Raw genomic sequence first — 26,671 nt, 5'->3', positions numbered from 1 at the left:
ACACACACACACACACTAAACTTGTTTCTGTTGTAACTGTCGGTTGGTAAAGACAGAGCTCGAGGTCATTGCCTTTGAGTCTCGCATTGTATCTTTCTTCTCATAGTGATAGTTGGAGTCTGTGGGCTCCCGTCGTTTCTTCCCTATTAGGGTTTTCCACGTTAACATCCTGTGTATGTCTTATTTCGATTTTCTGTTTTCTTCTATCGAGTGAGTAAGACTCGGTTGTGGCCGAGCACTATACCTCACAAACTGGTATCAAAGCGAACAATAGATGGAAGAGTCATTCGGAAGCATTTTCAAGCTCACTGGCTCCAATTACCCTGTGTGGAAGTCGAAGATGAGGGACATGCTCATGGTCAAAGATTTCTGGCAGCTGATACAGTTTGGGGACAAGGAACCAAACTAGATCAATGCCACTACGTGGGAGGTGATGCATATGAAGAAGACGACATACATTAGGTGCTTCATCGATATGAGCCTATATAACAACTTCAATGAAGAAAGCAAGGCTCATGTGCTCTAGGAGAAAATCGGCACCATGCTGGAGAGCAAGAACGTAGTAAATCGGGTTTCGGTATTCCGGAAGTTACTAAGACTTCGATACCAAGATGGATCCAGCATGGCGGAGCACATGAATTCTTTCCAAAGGCTCATAAATCAAACAACCTCACTGGAAGTATCTTTGGCTGATGAGGTACTTGCATTGCTCTTGCTCGATTCCCTCCTGGATAGTTGGGAGATGATAGTTGTCACTTTGGGCAACGCCGGGCCATATGGAAAAAAGTTGTCCCCGACAAGGATAAAATCAAGCTTGCTGGATGAAGAAGCTCGCCGAAAGGACCGGGAGTCCAGAACCGATCCGAAGGCCTTAATCACGGAGGATGGTCGTAATCGGGGAAGATGCCGGAATTGAAGTCCCCAAAACCAAGACAAATTGAGGACGCGGTCAAAGTCAAGGGGAAGGCCCACTTGCTTTTACTTCGGAAAATTGGGCCACTTCTAGAAGAACTGTCGACACTTCTAGAAAGCCAAAGAGGGAGACGACATTCCAAAACCGAAGAAGATTTCGGAAAGGAGAGGAACATCGGCGATCGCGACAAGTGAAGAAGAATTGCTGCTAATCACCGAGGAGAGTGAGCTGCATCTTGTCAGTGACGAAACGACATGGGTGGTCGACTCCGGCACGTCGTTCCATCTAACCCCCGATCGGAAGTGTTTCTCATCATACAGAGCCGGAGATCATGGTTTTGTCCAAATGGGAATTGAAGGTGCATGCTGAATTGTCGGCATAGGATATGTGTGGTTGACGACATCAACCAGGTGCAAGTTGTTGTTGAAAGATGTCTGACACAATCCGGAGGTTCGGTTGAACCTGATATCTATTGGGATATGTCCCTCAAGTGGGAGGAAGATCCGAATGTTCGTAAAGCCGACAGTCGAGGAGTCGAGTTGATGAGGGACTCGGCCGAGGCCGAAACCAGAATCGTGTACATAGCCAACTCGGGAGACTATATTTGTAAATAGTCTGAAAGTTGCGTAAATATATATGCAACTAGGGCAAACTTTAGTGAGGTATGAACAATGTGGGTTTAGGGTCGATAAGGTGTTAATCTAGGAAACCGTAGATGCGTAGAACACAATGGATTTAGGAAAGAGTGAAATAGGTAATAAGATCAGCTAATCAAGTCAACTAGAATATTTTGTGGGCAAGTTACAATGTACTTCATCTTGAAGTATGTGCCATTGACTTCAAGATAAATACTATCTAGCACTAGCTTATATCTAGGGAGTTGGGTTATATTAAATGACAACTTAGTTGACAGAAAAGGAATATCTCCACTACTATCAACTAACATGCACATTTAATGTTACACTCGGACCAAACAGAGAATATAATCCACTCGCTTACACAGTGGTGTATTGATCATCAGTCCCCACTAATTTTGTAGTGAGCTGGTCTAGATCCCATCTAAGCTCTAAGTTATGAGCGCATGGGTGAACTACCATTGTGAGCTATGCTCATATGCAATAGAAGTTTTGTTTTCATATATCCATCTCTGTGGTTGTAACTCTATATACCTATCTAATTGATTCTCAATATTTCTAACAACTACATGGGTAGCATCCGGAATGGAGTCATGAAGTTTTGCAAAGGAAGCCTGATCGTGGCTCAACCCCGGAAGATCCGGAGGTAGACCGGTTGGTATCCGCATCAGCCGACATATCCGAATCCGTGAATCCGTCATGTTGGGGATTACCGGAGCCGAACTAGAGGCACATACTCGAGGTGCCTTTTAGATACCGGAGTATCCACTTGACCGTTTTCCAATGCTCTCTTCCGAGATTGCTCATGAACCGGCTTACCACTCCGACTGCATATCCGATATCTGGCCGAGTACATACCATCGCATACATCAAGCTTCCGATGGCAGAGGCATATGGTATCTTCACCATATCCGTCTTCTCCGCCTTTGTCGTCAGACTTTGTTTTCAGGATAGCTTGCAGTTTTCCGGAAGTGTCGATCCGATCGGCTTCGCCTCCGACATGTTGAACCATTTGAAGCACCTTTGTCACGTACTTCTCATGTGACAACCACAATAGCTTCTTCGACCGGTCCCGGATGATGTGCATTCCCAATATCCTTCTTGCGAGACCCAAGTTCTTCAGCATATAGGAAAACATATAGGAGGAGTATCTGGAAATCTCCTCCGTTAAGTTTCTTCACAAACACGCAATGATCGGCCTGCGTCTTGTGGTACCCTTGGTCAGGCAAGAAGGAGTCGAACTTCCAGTACCATTGACAGGGAGCTTGCTTAAGTTCGTATCGGCTCTTCTTCAGCCGGCACACCAGGTGCTCCTTCCCATTCTTCTCAAATCCTTCCGATTCATGCATGTAGATCTCTTCTTCGAGGTCACCATGGAGGAATGTCGTCTTGACTTCCAGTTGCTCTACCTCAAGGTCCATGCTTGCCGCTATGCTCAATACCGTCCAGATGTCATCTTTACTACCGGGGTAAAGATCTCATCGAAGTCCACTCCTTTCTTCTACTGGAAGCCCATCACCACGATCCGGGCTTTGTATCTTGGTGGATTTCCGGAGTGCACTCTTCCCGATTCCTCCGTCTGTTCCGAATCTGAATCCAATTCGGGATCTTGTCCAGTTCCGGTGTCTACTTCTTCTTCTGTCAGTTCGATTTCTTGTCCGTATCCGGCCGGTTCGTCGAGTGTCATCCGGTTACCGCCTAACATCCGGTTTTCAACCAGCTAGGTCCTTGTGTCCTCAGTCCAGTTTTCATTGGATGATCCAGAGTTCATCATCTTCTTCTCCGACTCCCAGTCGGCAATCGTCCTGTCTTCCATGAAGAGTATATCCCGACTCCAGAACACCTTCTTGTCGATCAGATCCCACACTCGGTAACCGAACTCATCATCACCGTATCCAAGGAATATGCATAGTCGGGACTTCGGATCTAGCTTTGCTCTCTTTTCCTTCACCACATGCACGTATGCGAGACACCCGAAGACCTTTAGATGCCGGTAAGATACATCTTTACCAATCCATACTTTCTGAGGTAGGTCTCCTCACAAGGGTACTGAGCGTAATCTCTTTATCACATAGTTCGACGTCGTCAGCGCCTCAGGCCAAAATGTCTTGGGTAACTTTGCATGTGCTAGCATGCTCTGGACTCTCTCCATAAAGATCCGGTTCATCCTTTCATCTACGTCGTTTAGTTCCGGCGTCTTCACAACGATAAACTCGAGTCGGAGTCCCTTCGACCGGCAGTACTCCTCGAACTGTCCCTGGTATTCTCCTCCATTATCTGCTCGAACCGCCTTCAGCTTCCGGTCAGTTTTGACAGGAACTACACGCTCCCTATGTGCAATGCTCGGCCACAATCGAGCTTAGAATCATACACAGAAAACGGGAATGAAATGCACGACACAAAGGAGAGAAGAGTACACAGGATGTTAACGTGGAAAACCCAAAACTAGGGAAAAACCACGGCAGCCCACAGACTGCAAACTATCACAATATCACAATGATTACAACAACGAGCTCACGGAGGCAACGACCTCGTGCTCATGATCTTTGCCACAGGCGGCGGTTACAACAGAGGCAACGACCTCTTCCTATCTCTCTCTCTCTCTGTACACAGATACGCGCCTCTTCTTGCACCAACAAGAATGACAACAACCCACGCTATAATAAGTTTGCCCTAAGTCATATTTATACTAATATGACTTTTCGGCTATTTACAAATATAGCCACGATGGACTCTCAGAAACATATTTACGAATATGTCTCTTCATCCGGTGAGCACTCTTCACCGGGCCTGCATCATCCGGTTTTCACCGGGTTTTCCATTTCAGGGTACTCCTCATCCGATTCTCACCGGGTCTGCACCATCTGGCTCTCCGTAGCCGGGTACTCCTAATCCGGTTCTCACTGGGTCTGTACCATCCGGCTCTCCGTTTCCAGGTACTCCTCATCCGGTTCTAACCGGGTCTACACCATTCGGCTCTCCGTAGCCGGGTACTCATCATCCGGTTCTCACTTCCCATCCGGAGGGACCTGTTTCCTAACAAACTCCCCCTTCACTCTGGCATGGGATGTCTTACTAGTCCGATCCGCTTCCGACATGCATCCAGCTTGTCGGGTATCAGTACTTTGGTCAACATATCTGACCCGTTCTCGGCCGTGTGGATCTTCGTCAGCGTGAACTCTTGGTCATCTACTCTTTCCCGGATCCAGTGATACCTTCGCTGGATATGCTTCGTCCGGGAATGGTAGGCCGCATTCTTAGCAAGGTGGATGGCACTTTGACTATCGCGGTAGAGCCGGTATTCATCTTGGCTGATACCGAGCTCTCCGATGAAGTCCTTCATCCATAATATTTCCTTGCCGGCTTCCACAACCACCATGTACTCCGTTTCCGTGGTTGAAAACGCAACCGTCTTCTGCAGCCTCGACTACCACGAAACAACTCCCCCTGCATATGTCATTACATACCCGGATGTAGACCAGCTGGTATCCACATCAGCCGACATATCCGAATCGGTAAAACCGTCAAGTTTAGGTTTTCCGGAGCCGAATCGGAGACACATATTTGAAGTGCCCTTCAAGTACCGGAGTATCCATTTGACCGCGTTCCTGTGCTCCTTGCCGGGATGGCTCATGAACCGGCTCACCACTCCGACTGCGTATCCTATATCCGGTCAGGTACACACCATTCCGTACATTAAGCTCCCGACGGCAGAGGCATATGGTACCTTCATCATATCAGCCTTCTCTGCTTTAGTCTTCGGGCTTTGCTTACCGGATAATCTGCAGTTTGCTAGGAGTGTCGATCCGACCGGTTTCGCTTCTGACATGTTGAACCGCTGAAGCACCTTTGTCACGTATTTCTCTTGTGACAGCCACAATTGCTTCTTTGACCGGTCCGGGATGATGTGCATCCCCAACATTTGTCTTGCCGGACCCAAGTCTTTCATTGAGAAGGTCTGGTTGAGAGCCTTCTTCAGCATCCGTATTTTGGCTTGGTCCCGTCCGACAAAACATGTCGTCCACGTATAGAAGGAGTATCAGGAAGTCTCCTCCTTCGAACTTCTTCACAAACACGCAGTGATCGGCCTGCGTCTTGTGGTACCCTTGATCGGTACCACTATCGGGGAGTCTGCTTCAGTCCGTACAGGCTTTTCTTCAACCGGCATACTAGGTGCTCCTTCCCTTTCTCCACGAATCCTTCCGGTTGCTGCATGTAGATCTCCTCTTCGAGGTCACCGTGAAGGAATGTCGTCTTCACATCCAGCTGCTCTACCTCGAGGTCCATGCTTGCCGCTATACTCAACACCATCCGGATGGAGGTCATCTTTACTACCGGGGCAAATATATCGTCGAAGTCCACGCCGTTCTTCTGTTGGAATCCCTTCACCACGATCCTGGCTTTGTATCTCGGGGGGTTGCCGGCATCTCCCGGTTTCAACTTGTACACCCACTTGTTTCGGAGTGCCCGCTTTCCTTTCGGCAACTCCACCAATTCGTACGTATGGTTCTCATGCAAGGAATTCATCTCATCCTGCATGGCACTTAACCATTTTCGGCTATGGGCGTCACTTTTAACTTCCTCGAAGCTTTCTGGGTCCCCCTCATCGGTCAGCAGCACATGCTCTACATCCGGAAATCTCTAGGGGGGCCTTCTCTCTCTGAGAGGATATCTCCGTCTTTGGGCTTTGGTAACCGGCTCCTCCATTTGCTCTTCATCCGAATCCGATTCAGGGTCTTGACCGGTTCCGGTTCCAGCTTCCTCTACTTCTTCTTCTCCTGGTTCAGTATCCTCACCGTAGCCGGCTGGTTCCTCGAGTGTTAACCGGTCTCTTGTCGGTTGGGTCTTCTCATCGTAGAATCGATCCTTACCGGTCGACTCGGAGTTCATTATCTTCTTCTTCGACTCCCAGTCAGGGAGCGTCTTGTCCTCCATGAAAATAATATCTCGATTCCGGAATACCTTCTTGTCGACCGGGTCCCACACTCGGTAGCCGAACTCATCGTCGCCGTAACCGAGGAATATACATGGCCAGGTCTTCGGATCTAGTTTTCCTCTCCGGTCCTTAGCTACATGCACATACGCAAGACACCCGAATACCTTCAAATACCAGTAGGACACTTCCTTACCGGTCCAGACTCTCTGTGGCGTGTCTCCGTCCAAGGGTACTGAGGGTGATCTGTTTATCACATACGTCGATGTCGACAGCGCCTCAGCCCAAAACGTCTTGGGTAACTTTGCATGCGCTAGTATACTCCGGACCCTCTCCATTATGGTCCGGTTCATCCTCTCGGCCAGCCCGTTTAGTTCTGGCGTCTTCATCACGGTAAATTCGAGCTGGATTCCCTTCGAGCGATAGTACTCCTCAAACTGCCCCCTGTATTCGCCTTTGTTATCAGCTCGAACCGCCTTCAGCTTCCGGCTGGTTTCTCTTTCCAGTCTCGCGTGGAGCTCTTTGAAGACGGATAGCACCTGATCCTTCGTCTTCAACGGTGTGGCCCACAGCTTCCGGCTGTGGTCATCTATGAACGTCACGAAGTACTGCGCTCCGGCATGTGACTTCATGTCCACTTGACACACATCAGTATGCACCAACTCCAGTGGTGCATTACATCTCATCGGTGGCCTCGATCGGAAGGAGGTCCGGTTTTGTTTACTGGCCAGACAATCACTGCACTTCTCCAAGTGCACGTTCTTCACTGGAATGAGGTTGTCGTCTGCAAGCCTCTTCATCCCCTTCTCGCTCATGTGACACAACCTCTTGTGCTACAGCTCACCGGTAGTGTCGGATGCAACGTTCACTTCCTTCGGACATAACCGGGCATTCATCACGTACAACGTGTTTACCTTCTGGGCCCGAGCCACAATCAGGCTCCCTTTGTTGAACTTCATAACACCATTCCGGATGCTACCCATGTAGCCTTCATCATCTAGCCGACCGACTGATATTAGGTTCAGACGAACCTCCGGAACATGCCAGACATCCTTCAGCAGCAGCTTGCATCCGGTTGGTGTTGTGAACCACACGTCTCCTATGCCGACAATTCGGCATGTACCTTCATTCCCCATCCGGACACAACCGTGATCACCGGCTGAGTAGGATGAGAAGCATTTACGATCCGGGGTAAGGTGGAACGACGCTCCGGAGTCGACCACCCAGGTCATCTGGTCGCCGGCAAGGTTTATCTCACTCTCCTCGGTGATGAGCATCAACTCTTCTTCACTTGCCGCGATTGCCATTGTTCCCTTTTGGTCCGTTCCCCTCCGGTCTTTACCATTCTAGTCCAGAGTCCGCTTCGAATCGGTCCCGTTGGATTCCTTATCTTTTCGGAAATGCCGACAGTTCTTCTAGAAGTGTCCCGGCATGCCGCAATAGAAGCAAGTAGGCCTCCCCCTTGACTTTGACCATGTCCCCGACTTTTCCCGGTTCTGGGGAGTACAGTTCCTTTGTCTTCCGCATTCCGATTCGGTAAGGAGCGCTTTGGAGTCGGAGCTCGTATCCTTATCTTTCCGACGCGCCTCCTCATCTAGCAAGCTCGACTTCACTCTTGCTAGGGATAACCGTTTCCCTTCCGGCCCGGCGTTGCCCAAAGTGACAACCAACGTCTCCCAGCTATCTGGGAGGGAACCGAGCAGAAGCAGTGCTAGTACCTCATCGGCGAGAGGTACTTCCAATGATGTTTCCTAGTGGATCAGCCCCTGGAAGGCATTCATGTGCTCTGCCATGCTGGAGCCATTTTGGTACCGGAGTCTTACTAGCTTCCGGAATACCGAAACCTGATTAACAACATTTTTGTTTTGAAACATAATGCCGATCTTCTCCCAAAGCTCATGAGCCTTGCTCTCTTCATTGAAGTTGTTGTATAGGCTCATGTCGATGAAGCACCGTATGTATGCCGTTGTCTTCATGTGCATCACCTCCCATATCGTGGCGTCGATTTTGTCTGGTCTCTTGTCCCTGAACTGAACCGGCAACCAAAGATCTTTAACCACGAGCATTTCCCTCATATTCGACTTCCACACCGAATAGTTGGAGCCGGTGAGCTTGAACATGCCTCCCATCGAATCGTCCATTTTCTATGTCGTTTCACTCTGATACCACTTCGACAGGAACTACACGCTCCCTATGCGCAATGCTCGGCCACAACCGAGCTTAGAATCACACACAGAAAACGGGAATGAAATGCACGACACAAAGGAGAGAAGAGTACATAGGATGTTAACGTGGAAAACCCAAACTAGGGAAAAACCGTGACAGCCCACAAACTGCAAACTATCACTATATCACAATGATTACAACAGCGAGCTCATGGAGGCAACGACCTTGTGCTCACAATCTTCGCCACAGGCGGCGGTTACAACAGAGGCAACGACCTCTTCCTCTCTCTCTCTCTCTCTCTCTCTCTCTCTGTACACAGTTACGCGCCTCTTCTTGCACCAACAAGAATGACAACAACCCACGCTATAATAAGTTTGCCCTAAGTCATATTTATACTAATATGACTTTTCGGCTATTTACAAATATAGCCACGATGGACTCTCAGAAACATATTTACAAATATGTCTCTTCATCCGGTGAGCACTCCTCACCGGGCCTGCATCATCCGGCGCTTGTCGGGGCGCTTGTCGGGTACTCGTCATCTGGTTTTCACCGGCTCTTCCATTTCCGGGTACTCCTCATCCGGTTCTCACCGGGTCTGCACCATCCGGCTCTCCGAAGCTAGGTACTCGTCATCTGGTTCTCACTTCTGATCCGGAGGGACCTGTTTCCTAACAGGTTTCTCTTTCCACTCTCGCGTGGAGCTCCTTGAAGACGGATATCACCCGATCCTTCATCTTCAATGGTGAGACCCACAACTTCTGGTTGTGGTCACTTATGAACATCACGACGTACTGCGATCTGGCATGTGACTTCGTTTCCACTTGACACACATCGGTATGCACTAGCACCAGTGGTGCATTCCGTCTCATTGGTGGTCTTGACTGGAAGGAGGGTTTTGCTTGCCGACAAGACAATCCGGCATGTACCTGCATTCCCCATCTGGACACGTTGGCTATGTAGGACGAGAAGCATTTCCAATTCGATGTCAGTTGAAACGATGCTCCGGAATCGACAACCCACATTGTGTCGTCACCGACAAGGTTTAACTCATTCTCCTCCGTAATGAGCATTAGTTCTTCTTCACTTGTCACGATCGCCGACGTTCCTTTCCGATTCAGGCCTCTCTGGTTCGAACTGTTTCAATCGGAACTCTTCTTCGAATCAATGTTGCCGGTTTCTTCCTCTTTCCGGAAATGTCGACAGTTCTTCTGGAAGTGCCCCGACTTCCCACAATAGAAGCAAGTAGGCCTCCCGCTTGACTTCGACCTCGTCCCCGATTTGTCCCGGTTTTGGGGACTCCAATACCGGCCTCTTCCCTGGTTGTGGTCATCTTCCATGACCAAGGCCTTCGGATCGGTTCCGGACTTCCAGTTCTTCCGACGAGATTCTTCATTTAGCAAGCTTGATTTTACCCTTGCTATGGACAATTGTTTTCCTTCCGGCCTGGCATTGCCTAACGTGACAACTAACGTCTCCCAGCTATCTGGGAGGGAACCGAGCAGGAGCAATGTGAGTACGTCATCGGCGAGAGGTACTTCCAACGAGGTTGCCTAGTGTATTAACCCCTAGAAGGCATTCATGTGCTCCGCCATACTAGAGTCATCTTGGTACCAGAACCTCACTAGCTTTGAGAATACCGAAACCCGATTGACAACATTCTTGTTCTGGAACATGATGCCGATCTTTTCCCAGAGTTCATGAGCCTTGCTCTCTTCATTGAAGTTTGTTAAGTAATTAGGTAATTAACTAGGGTTAACTAGAGACTAATTATATGGTTACGTTAAGCAGCGGAAGATTAGTATGATATGCACATGAGAGTGTGTGAGAGGAAGAGAGAGAGAGAGAGAGAGGGAGGAAGTTACACTTATGAACACGAAGATAAATGGGGGATGATTGACTATATTGAAAAGTTTCATCAACTACAAAAATACCCACAATGAGGTATATATATACAACCCATGTGCAAAGGTGCACATGTGTGGGTAGAACATAGGTACTTATGTGTAAATCCTACATTAAATGTACTAAGGAGTGGAGGATCTAGAATATCCCACTTAAGTACAAGGTCCTATTTAAAGGCTTAAGGTCAACACATTAACTAGATTTGATCTAGGTAACTACAAAGTTACATGTGTTGACTAACTAGATTAAACTAGTTGAGCTTGATATCTCAACACGCCCCCTCAAGCTCAAGTGTGAGGCGTCGAACGCCTGGTTTAGCTTCCTTCGGCTTCGTTGGCATCGGTGCGGCTTGCGGCGTTGCGTGGCTTTCTTCGCGTCTCCGCGGCCTCATTGCGCGACTCTTCGCGGCTTCGTTGCGTGGTTTTGTTGCGCGGCTCTCCGCGTCTTCGTTGCACGGCTCTCTGCGTCTCTCCGTAGCTTATTCCCCCCCTCAAGCCTGTGACAAAGGCTTGGATCCTCGAGCTCTTGTTCGGCCACTACCTTCATCGTGAGGGCATAGTGATGGGCCATATACTCGTTGTAGGCGTAACGAGTGACTTGGGTCTTCACTCGTGATGAGCGGCAGAGTTTCTCGTTTGTCGATGTGAGCGCCTTCTTTACTCCAGGTGTACTCATGATGGGTACACCGAACTCACTGTCTAGTGAGCGAGCCGAATCATCCGAATCACAGTCGTCAGGGTGGACCTCGACTTCGTATTCGGACATTTTACCTTTGCCTTTGTCCGATGTCGGACTTGGCGACAACATGTTTTCATCACATGGAGGCTTTGGTGGGCCAATTAGCTCGGTAGAGCTTGGATTGTCCTTCAGTGGAGGACTTGGCCGAGTTTCGTCGTCCGAGTTGGCGTTCAACTCTTCCTCAATCGGGTCGGATGGAGTCGCATTGGGCTTATACCAAGATGCCGATTCGTCGAAAACAACGTTGCAACTTATCCGCACCACTCGGGTCGAAGGGTTGAAGCACTTGTACACCTTTTTCGCGGACAAGTATCCTATGAGGATACATTCTTCCGACTTCGCGTCGGGCTTCTCTCGACTTTCGTTCGGGATGCGTACATTCGCAATGCTTCCGAACACCTTGAGGTGCGAGAGGATGGGCTTTCTTCCAACGAAGATCTCGTATGGAGTAAGCTCGTGCACGCTATTTGTGGTGCATCTATTCATGAGATAGACAGTTGTGGGTGCCACTTCCGCCCAATAGAAGTTAGGCATGTGCTTCTCACGCATCATGGCGCGTGCTACCTCGAGTATTTGCCGATTCTTTCTCTCGGCTACTCCGTTTTGTTGGGGAGTGTGTCGGCATGAGAATTCTCTACGAATGTCTTCACCTTGGAGGTAGGAGGTGAACTCATCGGAGAAGTACTCCTTTCCCCCGTCTGATCGTAGGCATCGAATGTACCGAGCGGTTTCTTTCTCCACTTGGCTTTTGAAAGTGGGAGAGCACTTCACTCTTCCTCTTCATTAGGTATATCCACGCGTAGCGCGAGTGGTCGTCGATGAAGGTGACATAGTAGCAGCATCCGCCGAGCGTCGGCGTTTGAGCCGGTCCCTATACGTCCGAGTGGATTATGTCAAGGAGGCCTTTCCTTGCGGAGCTCTCCTTCGGGAATGGGAGTCGATGTTGTTTGCCGAGTTGGCATGCTTCACACACTCGGTCGACTCGTTCCGATTCGAAGGCCGGAAGTCCGATTACGACTCCCTTTGATTGCATTCCGTGAAGCCGTTGGAGGTTTACGTGGCCGATTCGCTTGTGCCACAACTCAATGTTTGTCTCGGTCTTGAGACCTTTGGCGTACATGGCCGATTTTACCTCTTTCGAGTCGAGGATGAACAAACAACCGTCTCTCCGTCCCTTGGCTATGATTCGGCCGTCTTTCTCGATGAAGCAACCTTCATTGTTGAAGCGGACATGCATGCCTTCCTCCACGATTTGGCCGACCGAGACCAAATTCTTTGTTATTGTGGGCACGTGCAAGACATTCTTGATGCAAGTTTCCTCGCCTTCTTTCCCGAATGGGACATCGCCGATGTGCCGAATGGGATGCGGAGTGTCGTCTCCGGTCTCTATGTAGCCGGGTCGATCCGGCGTTTGCAAGTCGCAAAACCAATCTTGGTGCGACGTCATGTGGTGCGAGGCGCTGGAGTCTACGAACCACGCATGTTCGGAGTTGGAGGTGCTTGCCGAGTTTGCGGGATCGGAGGCCATCACAGAGTTCACTCTATGCCTCATCACGAAGAGTCCACCGTAGTCCGCGTATTCCGCGTTCGCGGCGTAATTTGTGAGTTGCCGGCTTGTTGAGGCCAACTCAGTTCGTCTTTTTCGGCACTCCTCTTCGCGATGGCCCATTTTGCCGCAATAGTTGCACGTAGGTGGCATCGTTCGCCGACCTTGTTCGGCGTGGAAGCTCCCCCTTCTTGTGAAGGTTCCTCGATGGCTTCCATTTCCTTGCCGAAATTGTGAATTCCCTTCGTGGGATAGGTCGAATTGACCTCTTCCTCTTCGACCTCGTGTATGGGCACCATCCGTATCGGAGAAGAGCATTTGTCCTTCCCATGTGTTGGTCTTTGTTTGAACGTGGTTTTCTTCGACCAATAGCATTGATTGGAGTTTGAAGAACGAGGGAGGGGTATCTCTCGCCAAGATTGCCGTTCTCAACGGGTTGAATCGTTGTGCGAGGCCGCCCAAGCATACTTGCACCATCTCGTCTTCGTCGATGTTGACGTTGATGGAGCCAAGCGAGTCGCAAATGCTCTTGATCTTGGCGGTGTAGTCCGTCACGGACATTTCTTTTTGTCGTATGTTGTTCAACTCTTGCCGGAGTTGAAGCTTGCACGCGGATGTGTCTGCAATGCAAATTTCCTTGAGATTTTCCCACGCCTCTTTGGGCATCTTGGCGTCACGAATGTGGCTTAACATGTGTGGTCGTTTACACATGTTGCCAAGCAATACATTACCCGACTCGCGCCTTGCTCCCACGTTGGGTAGTTGGCGTGTGTGATTTCGGGTTTGTTTTCTTCTGCGCCATTGATGTAGCTCCAATACCCTTGGCCGACAAGGTATTGATTCATCTTGTACTCCCAAGATGAATAGTTGCTTCGGTCTAGCTTTTCGCTAGGGCATGAGCTTCCCATTTGTTTGTTCATGTTGATTGTTGTGTCTTACGTTTTGTTTTTCTTCTCTTGGTCGCGTACACGTCCTTCGTAGCGGCACTACGGTAGCGGATAGCAAATAGCCGGGATTTGTCGTCGGCGTCTCGAACACACAATCACGAATAAGCGGTGGGCTTAGTCGATTTCCTAAACCACGCGCTCTGATACCATGTTAAGTAATTAGGAGCTTCCCATTTGTTTGGTCATGTTGATTGTTGTGTCTTCCGTTTTGTTTTTCTTCTCTTGGTTGCGTACACGTCCTTCGTAGCGGCACTACGGTAGCGGATAGCGAATAGCCGGGATTTGTTGTCGGCGTCTTGAACACACAATCACGAATAAGCGGTGGGCTTAGTCGATCTCCTAAACCACGTGCTCTGATACCATGTTAAGTAATTAGGAGCTTCCCATTTGTTTGTTCATGTTGATTGTTGTGTCTTCCGTTTTGTTTTTCTTCTCTGGGTCGCGTACACGTCCTTCGTAGCGGCACTACAGTAGCGGATAGCGAATAGGCGGGATTTGTCATTGGCGTCTCGAACACACAATCACGAATAAGCGGTGGGCTTAGTCGATTTCCTAAACCACGCGCTCTGATACCATGTTAAGTAATTAGGAGCTTCCCATTTGTTTGTTCATGTTGATTGTTGTGTCTTCCGTTTTGTTTTTCTTCTCTGGGTCGCGTACACGTCCTTCGTAGCGGCACTACGGTAGCGGATAGCGAATAGCCGGGATTTTTCGTCGGCGTCTCGAACACACAATCACGAATAAGCAGTGGGCTTAGTCGATTTCCTAAACCACGCGCTCTGATACCATGTTAAGTAATTAGGTAATTAACTAGGGTTAATTAGAGACTAATTATATGGTTATGTTAAGCAGCGGAAGATTAGTATGATATGCACGTGAGAGTGTGTGAGAGGAAGAGAGAGAGAGAGAGAGAGAGGAAGTTACACTTATAAACACGAAGATAAATGGGGGATGCTTGACTATATTGAAAAGTGTCATCAACTACAAAAATACCCACAATGAGGTATATATACAACCCATGTGCAAAGGTGCACATGTGTGGGTAGAACATAGGCACTTATGTGTAAGTCCTACATTAAATGTACTAAGGAGTGGAGGATCTAGAATATCCCACTTAAGTACAAGGTCCTATTTAAAGGCTTAACGTCAACACATTAACTAGATTCGATCTAGGTAACTACTAAGTTACATGTGTTGACTAACTAGATTAAACTAGTTGAGCTTGATATCTCAACAAAGTTGTACAGGCTCATGTCGATGAAGCCCCGGATATATGTCGTAGTCTTCATGTGCATCACCTCCCACAGTGTGACGTCGATCTTGTCCGGTCTCTTGTCCCCGAACTAAACCGGCAACCAAAGATCTTTAACCACCAGCATGTCCCTCATCTTCAACTACCACATTGAGTAGTTGGACCCAGTGAGCTTGAACATACCGTCGAACGATTCTTCCATTTCCTACGTTGTATGCTCTGATACCAGTTTGTGAGGAATAGTGCAGAATACTGCTCAACCACAACCGAGTCTTGAATCACTTTAATGAGAAAGAAAAACACAGAAATGGGAAATAGAGAGTACACAGGGTGTTTACGTGGAAAACCCTGAATTGGAAAAAAGGGTACAATCAGAGACTCAGAGGCAACGACCTCGAGTTCTGTTTTTTCGCCAAGTGGCGGTTACAACAGAGTATCGCTCTGTATCTGTCTCTCTCTCTATCACTCTCTATACAACAATATGACAACAACAATTGCTACTAAGTAATTGCCCTAAGTCATATTTATTCTTATATGAGCTTAGGGCTATTTACAGATATAGCCTCAATAGGCTTACTCAAAACCTATTTATAGATATGTCTTCTCTTCCAATTCTCACCGGGTCCTCTTCATTCATCACCGGATCCCATCCAGAGGGACCGATTTCCCAACAATCTCCACCAACCAGAGTGTAGGGTGAACAAGAATAGCACAGGATGAATTGGCATGCACCAACTCTAATATAGTGCAACACTATATCAAAGATCTCGGTGCCACATCCACCCATCCGAACCATCAATAGATCATACATGAGATATTTATCAGATACATCTACATCTTATTTTAATGATGTATCCAATGTCTGCACTGAAGCCAGAGAGGAAGTTCACTTTCATGCTAGAAGGGTTTGGTTGGATTACAACTACCCTACAAAAGTTATTTGTCAAGGTTCTGGAATAAACATTTATGACAGTCGTTATGTGCAAAGTTGAAGAGGCTAATAGATTATTTAAAAGCATCAATTGTTTTTTAGTGGACAATGATGAAGCATCAAGGTTGTTGGGTTCTCAATCAAAGATGAAGCATGTGAATTGAGAAATGGTAGGTGTCTCCTTGTCCTTGTGATCACATCATCATTTAAAATTATTATAAGACTTGCACCATCCCACTATTGGGTTGTTCCTCATGTATCTAGAATGTGTGGTATGGGCACGATTTCCATCCAACACTCATCCCCATTTTTTAAGTATTTCTCCTTTTCTTCAACATATAAATTTTATTTTCTATTTGAAATTAATTAATTTCCAATGCATAACCAAATTGCATAGTTGAAATATAGAATTTGATTCTTCATCAAGCCCATTCCTTAAGCTTCTTTATTGTAATAATATTATAGTTGATTTGAGGATCAATATCTTGTATTTCTTTAGGATGTTAATTATGCATTGTCATTTTGTAAGCCAAATCCCTTGAGGTGCTCTAATTACCTCAATATCATGGATGTAGTAGAACCCTATAAGTCTTTCATATGATTTTTTTGCTCCATGGACATCTTCATGCACTTTTGAGGCACTGAAACTCTCTTTATAATCAAGTCATCCACAAATATTTACAAAGGGCACCAATCAAATTACCTCTATCCTTACATATATTGAGTGGTCAATGACTAGGTGCATGGCATTAACTGCTCTAAAAGAGCAAGGGCCACCATAAGATCATGGATTGGATGAAAATGATAACATGAAATATGAGAGAGGCATGTTCTCCTCATATGATGTATATATTATGGGAAAGTTTGTTAAGTAGAGAATGAGATATAATATGTGTTCCTGAGAAAAAGAGTCACCTCCTCATTGTGGGCTACTAGAGGGATTGTTGATACATATGACTATAACACATGTTTAGACTTTAGGTCTTAGTGCACTTTGGGGTCCTCAGAATAGGACTTAAACAGCCGAAACCACATTCGTGGTTACAAAAACATAGTTTATTGTTAGCATTTTTTCGTGTATAAATTATTCATGACGTGAACATACATGGTTGAGCCTCGGGGAGCCGCCATGAAAAAATGGATATAGAGATCAGGGAAAGACATTCATTTGTCCCCCCCATGGTTTTTAAAACACCATTGTATTACCATAGTAACCTAATCTTGAACCTCATCTCATACGTCTAGAGGGGTATTGACGTGAGATCATGATATCGATTAATGTCTGCCCATGATATGTTTACATCATGACATGATGTTATGACTATTTGTCTGACGTTATCTTATTTCTTTGCTAGAAACTTCTGGGCTGCTCCCTCGTGTTTCTTGTCCTCGCCCTCCGCAAGCACTGCCACCACATGTCCGATACCGCGCCGCAGTTCGAGAGCTTCTGGACAGACATCGCGTGCGTCGTCCACCCGCCCCCCCCTTCGAGAAGTCGATCCCAACTTCCTCAGAGGTTTAGACTCTTGATCCCGCCTGCCCACTCCTGAAAACACTCGAGTCTCGACCACAGAGTTCTCTTTAAAGTGTTTTTAGACTTGCGATCCCTCTCGGGTTTAGACGAGTGATACCTCTCCGGGAGTCTTGAACCGATCCGAAGGCCTTGGTCATAGAAGATCCCCTCAAGTGCAGCACATCGAGGTGCTGAACACCAAGCATTTCGGTGAAGTGTTGCAACTTGCCCGATCAGAGCGGTTTGGTGAAGATATCGGCAACTTGCCGATCCGTCTGAACATACTGAAGTTCAACTTCACTGCTCAAAACCCGCTCACGCATGAAGTGATAATGCACTTCCATGTGCTTTGTCCGAGCATGGAACACAGGGTTCTTGGCGACCTGAATGTTGCGCATGTTGTCACAGTAGATCAGGATCGGGGTCGGTACCTTAATCCGCAGGTCTTGTAGCAGTCGCCGAAGCCAGATGGCTTCACAGGTGGCATTGGTAGCACCTCGATACTCAGCCTCAATGCTCGACAGAGCCATAGTTGGTTGCTTTTTGCTGCTCCATGCAACAATTAGGCTACCTAGACAAAACATGTAACCGGAGGTGAATCGGCGATCCGATGCATCACCAGCCCAGTCGGCATCGGTATATCGAACTAGCTTCCCAACTATACCGTTGTCGAGGTTTTCCTCGCGGATGCGTGGAATGAGGCGGGACCTCAAGGGTCCTGTACCGAAGAGCAAGAGAGAAGGGACAAAAGACCCACTACGTGCGAGCGTAGATTCACAGGGACACGGCCCTTCGACACAAAGACGCGAGTGGGACAGCGACACAGAGAGACACGAATGTATGTATGTATTAACAAAGACAACAACAAGAACACGGAAGCAACAAAAACACGAAGTCGGTTACAACCGAACAGGCCGGCGAACAGATGCCGATGCCTGTTCGTAAAAGCACAGGAAGACAGGAGCAGGTTGGAGGTGCTGTCGGAAGCACTCGGGCATTCCTCAGAGCAGCGCGAGCCTCCCGAAGCCTGCACAGAAGGAAGCTATGGAGTTTGCGAGCCAGAGAGAGAGAGAGAAGCCTTCGCACGCAAACCGACAGCACTTCGTCCTCGACTCTCCGCGATCCCCTCCCCCTTCTCGTCTCCCTCCTTTTTATAGGCAAGGAAGGAGTCGTTTCCCCTTTACTTCCTACCCACTAAATCTACCCGCCTAGGATCTTCTATGGACAACATTCGAGAAGAGCCGGTTCCTACGCTCCTGTGCACCGATTCCGCTTGTGGACGGTTTTCTTCACAACATCCGCCCCCACCTAACCGCGCATCCACCGGCATGCGCCAAATTGAGTAGGGACGGAGAAAACCGGTCCAGCCTTCATTCCCCGCCCGTCGGTTCTTCCTCGGTTTCGGATCGTTCGTCGTCGTGGTCCAGGCCAACCGGATCCGGCTCATCGTCGTGACGCTTCTTGAACGCTTTGATCCGCTTCCCAGCTACCGGTATCGCCATTCTCGTGCCGTCGAGCTCTGCCAGATGGTACGTCCCATTGTCGTTGGCGCTTTGTACCACGTAAGGCCCGAACTACCTTCTTGCGAACTTCTGTGTCGCTCGGTGCTGGTTGTCAAGGCTGTTGTCGTAGACTAGCACCCAGTCGCCTTCCTCGATCTTCTTCGGTCGGAGCCGGTGCGTTCGGTCGAACTGGGCTTTGTTCCTCATCCTTGCTTCCCGAAGCCTGCTCCACATCCTCCGGTCTTTGCTCGAGCTGTCGTATACGCGCCGCCAGCAGTTCCTCCCGGCTCATCTCGTCTCTCCAGTCCACGGTTGCCCACGAGCAGATCGTACGTTCGATCGGCATGACCGGCTTCTGCCCAAACATGAGTTCTGCCGGCATGAATCCGGTTACCGAACTGTGCGTAGTTCGGTTCGCCCACAACGCGTAAGGCAACAGCCGCGGCCAGTTCCCGACTTGACCTCCGCATGCCCGAACTAACGCCTTGACGATCGGTCCGTGTCCGCGCTCCACCTTCCCATTCGCCTCCGGATTGTACGCAGTGGTAAGCGAGAGCTTGACTCCTAGCCGGTCGAACAGCTCCTCGGCCTCTTCGGCATCCAACTCCCCGCGATCAGCCACGATCTTCCCGACGCACCCGTACCGGCATATCACGTCCTCGATCAGGAACCGACATACGGCCGCGGTCGTTTTGTTCTGAAGGGCTCGACCTTCCACCTGGTTCGTCAGATCTTCCCGAGCCAGGACCAGATACCGCATCTGTCCTACTCCCATCGGCATCGTCACCAGGTCTACCATCCATTTGAAGTGGATGGTCGGAGGCTACGTAGGGTGAAGCTCGTCCCGATGTCGGACTACAGACTGCATCTGACAGCTCTCGCAAGTCGTCACGAACCGATGCACATCCCGGTACAGTCCCGACCACCAGTACTTCCCCTTTATCTTCTCGAACATGGCCCACATTCCACGGTGTCCAGCCCAAGGGCTGTCGTGGTAGCCCGTCAGCAGCTCCTCCTGTTCTTCCTTCATCGCCACCACCTGAAGCGGGACACCGTTCCTCTTCTTCGGGTGCTTCCATAAGTATCCGTCCCGGAGAAAGAATCGGTAAGCTTTTTTCCGGATCCGGTTGGCCTCATCCTTCGTCCACAACGCATCCGGCGTCATCGTCCTCAAAAATCCACCGATCTGGAGCCACTCGCCGTCGTACTTGCTCTCGTCGAAGTCGTTAAGTGCCGAAGTGCTTGTCCCATCGGTCGTCACGTACGCTGCCTCGAAGAAGTCCACGCCGACTTCTTCGTCCTCCGAAACCATGCCGTCCTCGTCATCAAACCTCGCCCTCGAAAGCATGTCGGCCATGGCGTTGTCCTTTCCAGAAATGTGCCGTATTTCCGGGTCCAGGGACTTGATGTATGCTATCCACCTGAGCATCGCTAGGTCCGGTGTCGCGCATCCGGAAACCATGCCGAGAATTGGCAGGCAATCCGTCTCGATAATCACTTCTGTCCCGATCAGGTAGTCTTTGTCGGCCTTTACTGCTGAAACGATACCCCAGAGTTCGCGTTTAACCTAGGCGTACTCTCGCTGTCGCTCACTGAGGACCTTCGCGCCGAATCGGATCGGGAACCGAATGCCGTCCTCGTCTTCTTGGTTGACGACCCATCCGATACCGGTCGGACTCATATCCACCGTTATGTATACCAGGGTACCCTTCTCGTAGACAGCCTTCCGGAGCGCCGGTGCTGCCGCAAGAGCTTCCTTCAGCTTCCGGACCGTCTCCGTGTGCTCGTCTCGCCACTCGAAATTTCGCCCTTTCTTCAACAACCCGTATAGCGGCTCCGCCACGTGGGCGTAATGCGGGATCCATATGTGGTAGAACGCGCATGCCCCCAGGAACCTCCGAACTTCCGTAACCGAGCTACAATCGGTCTTCGTTGCGGAGATGGCTTCTACCTTTGCCGGAGACGGCTTCCGGCCATAAGTTCCACATAGGTGTCCGACCACCAGGATTTCCGATTGCCCGAAGGCCGATTTCTCCCCGGAGAAGGTGAGCCTCGCATCCTCTAGCCTTTGTAGCACCTTCTCGCAGTCGTCGATGTGTGTCGCCACGATTCGCCGGCATCCGTCCGGCCCGACTGTCTCGTCCTTCTCCTCCACCGGGCACCCCTTGATCGGGATGTCATCTAGAAACGGCATGGTGATGTCTGGGATGCAATCCCTCAGCACCTTGTTCATTGCATTCACCATGTGGGCTACCGAATTGGTCCCTCCTTGTGGCAGGGTACACATTCGCACTAGGCCGAGGGGAGTTCGCATCGTCGTAATGTCTCTGCTCTCCACCGCTAGCTGGAACTGGTCGTACCCCGAGTACAGATCACCGACCGAGTAAATCGACCTTCCGGCGAAGGCCTCTGCGAACTCGTCTATGGTCTGTCTGATTCCTGTGTTCCGAATGGTCACTCTGTTGACCGGCTGCAGGTCCTGAATGAAGCGCAATGTTCCGTTTTTCTTCGGTACGGTAAACCATCGGTTCGAGTATGGGGCACTCGACGGTTCAAGAATGCCCATATCTACTTTCTGCCTCAATAGCTCCATCAACTTCGGGATGTGAGCTCTCGGTACCGGAATCGGCTTGAGATTCCACGGCACATGCGGTACCGTGAATATCACCATCGGCTCCACGATCGTCGGGTCTATGCACCCGATCTCTTCCGGTGAGAATGCGAAGGCTTTTCCGTGCCTTCCGAGCATCCTCCGAAACCGGTCTTCCTCCGCCTGCAGTAGGAACCTGCCCCCACCGATCTTGAGCTCCCGGAGCGTCCCGTCGGTGAAGGTGTGTCCTATGCAGGCCGGATCTCGTAAACTGGGGTCCGATGCAACCCCTCTGATTCGGGACTCGCTGCCCTCCGGTAAGGGTGCCGCGACGGGCCTTACCTTCCGGTCCACAATCTTGTACTTCGTGCTAACCCGGGCCGTCCAATCCGACCCGAGCCCCCGACTGAAGCTCGCGATGACTTCGTACATCTCTTCGAAACATACCGGTATTGTCCGGTCTTCGTTAAGGTCTTCTCCGGCTACCTTCCTCAGCATCCCCAAGGTGTCGTCGAAGGAGACCGCCTCCACGGTTCCGCTGATTTCCTCGTCCGGGCCGAGAACTCCGCATGCTCGAAGTCGCACTTCCGCCCTTGTCTTTTCTCGGCCAATGATGCCGACTATCATACACCCTCCGTTGTTGGAGAAGCAAAATTTCCTACCTATCGTACAGTCGTGGGGTCTTTCCCGAGTGTCCGGACTGTCTCGGCCCCACGCCTTGGCAGCCCTCTCTAAAAATCCTCCCAGTTCTCGCCACCGAGGGATTCGCGGTTTCTCTCGTGGTTCGGCCGCACCGTCAGAAATTGAACCGAATGGCGCCCGTCCTGGCTTTTGACCCTCGCGTAGGCCGAACCGTTGTCCAGCACCTTGGTCTCCATTCGCGCCGCCGTGATGTATGGTTCCCCTAATATGACCGGGTGCGAGGACGTCTCCTGTACGAAGAAGTGTTGGTCAATCTCGACGTCGCCGATCTTGACTCGCACGTTCGGGCAGGCCCCGTGCAGTTCCTCGATGGCGCGCGTCGCCACCCGTATCTTCCACCCGTGCTTGGTGTTGATCGACCACTTTCCCTTCTTATAGAAGTCCATTGACATTAGGTTTATTTCCGAACCGTGGTCCACCAATGCCACCACCGGCTCCTGAACATCTCCGATCTTCACCGGGGTCTCCGTGGTTGCTCGGACCCAGTGCGGCCTTGAATAGTGGCTCTCCGCCCACTCATCTTCCAGCGCCATGTCGTCGATGTGCGTCGTCTGCACCTCCACCGGTCTTTCCGGTTCCGTCTTCGTCGACAGCCTCTTCCATTTCACCAGGTCTACAATGGAGTCGTGGAACTCCTTCTTGGTGATCCCTAACACCTCTCGCAATGACAGCTCCACTTTGCTGTCGAGGATCCGTTCTTCTAGGACCTTTCGTAGGTCCGTAGTCCTTTCTATCTCCTTCCCCAGTCGGTATCCGCCCTTCCTGGGGTTATCTTGCGAGCTGGACCCGTCGGCATCGTTCCGTCGTTGCCCGAATCGGGTCTCATACCGTTGTGAGGGCCCGGCCGCTCCGGCTTTCCCCACTCGTTTGTCTTCTACCAGAGCCTCGTAGTTCTGGCAGGCGGCTTCTACGAAGCCCGTCTTCTCCTCGACCGGATCGCTCCACCCGGTTATTTCCCGGACTCGTCTCTCAGCGCGGTCCGTTTCATCTTTCCTTAGCCGTGCGCCGGCAAGACCTTTCAGCGTTGCCGACCAGAATCCGTCTTTGCCCTCTGTTCGGGCCTCGCTGCCCCCGACCCGAATTCCGGCCGACGCCGAGTAGTGGATGGCCTCTAGGTGTCGGGCCGCTGCCTCTTCCATCAGTCTCTTCATACCTCCTCGCCCGTCGTTTCGGTTCAGGGCCCTCCTGGTGTCGCCGGCGTGTACCCGGCCTTCCCACAGGTACACCACCCGGTTCCTCAACGCCTCTGCGAAATCGCCGTAGTCCTTCCGAATGTGGCCGACCTCGTCGCACCACATGCACCTGTTCCCCGCTGCCGGCCGTCGGTCATGAGCCGGTTCGCCGCCTTCCCTTCGAGTCTGGGCAATCTGGAGATCCTTTATCGCCCGCATCAACTCCTCCAGCGCTGCTCCTCCGGACGAGCCATTGACAATGCCGGCCGAAGCCGGACCGGTTTCGAGCCATTCCTGGGTTTCTTCCCTTTGCACTTGCGGTGCCGGTTCAAGCCTCCTTGCTGTGACAGAGCCCGCACCGGCTGCCCCGTTGTCAGCCCATTCTCGCCGTTTGTCGAAACGGCCACAGACTCTCTTAACCACAGCCCAGTCGGTTGTCAGCCCGTCTTCGGTTTCCAGCAAGGAGCCGACTTGATCTCTGTCCCGCTCGTCCACCAACTTGACGAACAATAGGACCCGGCTCGTATCCAGAATGGTTCGGTCAAGCGCCGAAAGGTGCGCAAAGCGTTCTTCAAACTCCCGGAGGAGTGCCGACGCGTTCCTTCCCTTGCCGGGGGACTCCACCCATTCCATGAAGTCCCGTTTCGAAAGCCGGAGCGCGTCGTCCAGCCCGTATTTTTCTAGGAATCGGCCTTCGAACTCCTCCCAAGTACGGCTCTCCGCCCGCACCTCGAGCACCTCCGCATGGATGCTCGGCATCGCAACTCGAGGAAACCCGGCAAGACGCCTCTCTTCCGGAATGTCCCACATCAGCATTTCTGCCCCGTAGGACGCCAAATACTTCGTGGCATCCTTTCCGCTGAACCGGCAGATCGTACCGACGACCGCCTCAATGGCTCTATCGAGGGCGCCGGTGCCCTCGCGTGCACTCAATATCCGATCCACGGCCGAAGCCATGGCCTCTGCAATATCCGACCCCTTCATCTTCTGCTCTTCTGCCGCCTCCTTCACGTCGGGTTCACCAAGATGTCGAGGTTTTCCTCGCGGATGCGTGGAATGAGGCGGGACCTCAGGGGTCCTGTACCGAAGAGCAAGAGAGAAGGGACAAAAGACCCACTACGTGCGAGCGTAGATTCACAGGGACACGGCCCTTCGACACAAAGACGCGAGTGGGACAGCGACACAGAGAGACACGAATGTATGTATGTATTAACAAAGACAACAACAAGAACACGGAAGCAACAAAAACACGAAGTCGGTTACAACCGAACAGGCCGGCGAACAGATGCCGATGCCTGTTCGTAAAAGCACAGGAAGACAGGAGCAGGTTGGAGGTGCTGCCGGAAGCACTCGGGCATTCCTCAGAGCAGCGCGAGCCTCCCGAAACCTGCACAGAAGGAAGCTATGGAGTTTGCGAACCAGAGAGAGAGAGAGAAGCCTTCGCACGCAAACCGACAGCACTTCGTCCTCGACTCTCCGCGATCCCCTCCCCCTTCTCGTCTCCCTCCTTTTTATAGGCAAGGAAGGAGCCGTTTCCCCTTTACTTCCTACCCACTAAATCTACCCGCCTAGGATCTTCTATGGACAACATTCGAGAAGAGCCGGTTCCTACGCTCTTGTCCACCGATTCCGCTTGTGGACGGTATTCTTCACGACACCGTGTCGGTATAACAGTCCCCGATCCTTCGTACCACTAGCATACTAGAGTATCCGGTGTTCGCACTGAAGGTGCTCGACGGTCGGCTTCTGCATGAACTGGTTGATCACTCCGACTAGGTAACTGAGGTCGGGTCGAGTGATTGTCAGGTATATGAGACTTCCGAGGATTTGTCAGAACCGTTTCTCATCACAGGCCGGTCCGGAGTTGGGATAGAGCTTTTGGTTCCGGTCAAGGGGTGTGGAGACAGGTCGGCATTCCGTCATGCCGAACTTGTACAACATATTCAACACATAGTGTCGTTGTGAGAGCAATATGCCGTCGGGGGTTCGGATCACCTTGATCCCAAGAAAATAATGAAGGTCCCCCAGGTCCTTCATTTCAAATGTGTCTGACAGTTGGGACTTTACTCTGCTGATTTCATTGAGTCTAGGTCCGGTGATGGCCAAATCATCTACATAAAGCAAGATGCAAACCGGACCGTCCGTACCTTGCCGGATGAACAACAATGAGTTGGATTTAGAGGTCACAAACCCCATCTTATGCAACCGGTGCGTAATCTTCGCATTCCAAGCTCAGGGGGCTTGTTTCTGAAGCCGACACTCCGCCGACTTGTTCATCTCCGACTGAAAACTGGGAGGTTGGATCATATAGAACCGTTCTTCAAGGTCACCTTGAAGAAACACATTTTTCACGTCCATCTAGTGAAGATGCCACCCCCATGCCGCAACAACCGCTAGTACCAAACACACCGTCGTCATCTTCTCTACCGGGGCGAAGGTCTCGTCGTAACTAACCGGGCCTCGTACCGGTTAACCAAACCGTCGGCATTGTACTTTACCTTGTACACCCATTTGCAACCGATCGGTTTATAGTGTCGGGGAGGGTTAACGAGGTCCCATGTGTCATTGGCATCGAGTGCCTGCATTTCTTCCTCCATAGCGGCACACCAATTTGCGTCCTTTGCTGCTTCTGCGTAGCTCTCTAGCTCACGCACTTCCGCCACTTTGGTCATGTACTCGTAGTGATGCACCATGTACTCATTGTACCCGTACTGCGTAACGGAGTTCTTCTGGCGGGATGATCGGCATAACTTGTCGTTACCCTGTTTAAGGCCCTTCTTGTCCGATTCAAAATTCCTTTCTGAAGATCCTACTTCTTCCTTTCAAGAGTTGGATTCGCTCCGATCCGACTCAACGTTGCCGGTTTTGTATCCCGGCATCATCTTCTTCCCCTTCTCTTTGCGCGTGTACCGTCTCCTCGGTTCCTTTCGCGGGGAGAGCACGGCAGTGTCTCCACTACTCGTCGGTTCTTCATACGACTGGTCATCCCAACTCAGGCGCTCATTCGGTCCAGTCAACCGGAATGAAATCAGACTCTCTTCTAGAGTGCCAAAATCTTCATCTTCTTCCTAGACCTCCTCGGGCTCACTAGCCTCATCTTCCGGAGTCGGGTCTTCGTTGGGAGTTGGAGTCGGTAAGCAGTACCATGATGTCGTCTCATCAAACTCGACATCTCGGATTACTCAGACCTGCTTAGTCCGGGGATTATAACACTTATACCCCTTTT

Source organism: Azolla caroliniana, unplaced genomic scaffold (assembly GCF_043228905.1).
Source record: "Azolla caroliniana isolate FFs.n. ecotype wild unplaced genomic scaffold, voAzoCaro1.0.p SCAF_9, whole genome shotgun sequence".
NCBI classification, from domain to species: domain Eukaryota; kingdom Viridiplantae; phylum Streptophyta; class Polypodiopsida; order Salviniales; family Salviniaceae; genus Azolla; species Azolla caroliniana.
The sequence above is the reverse complement of the archived record's forward strand: the minus strand, read 5'-3'. Positions refer to the sequence as shown.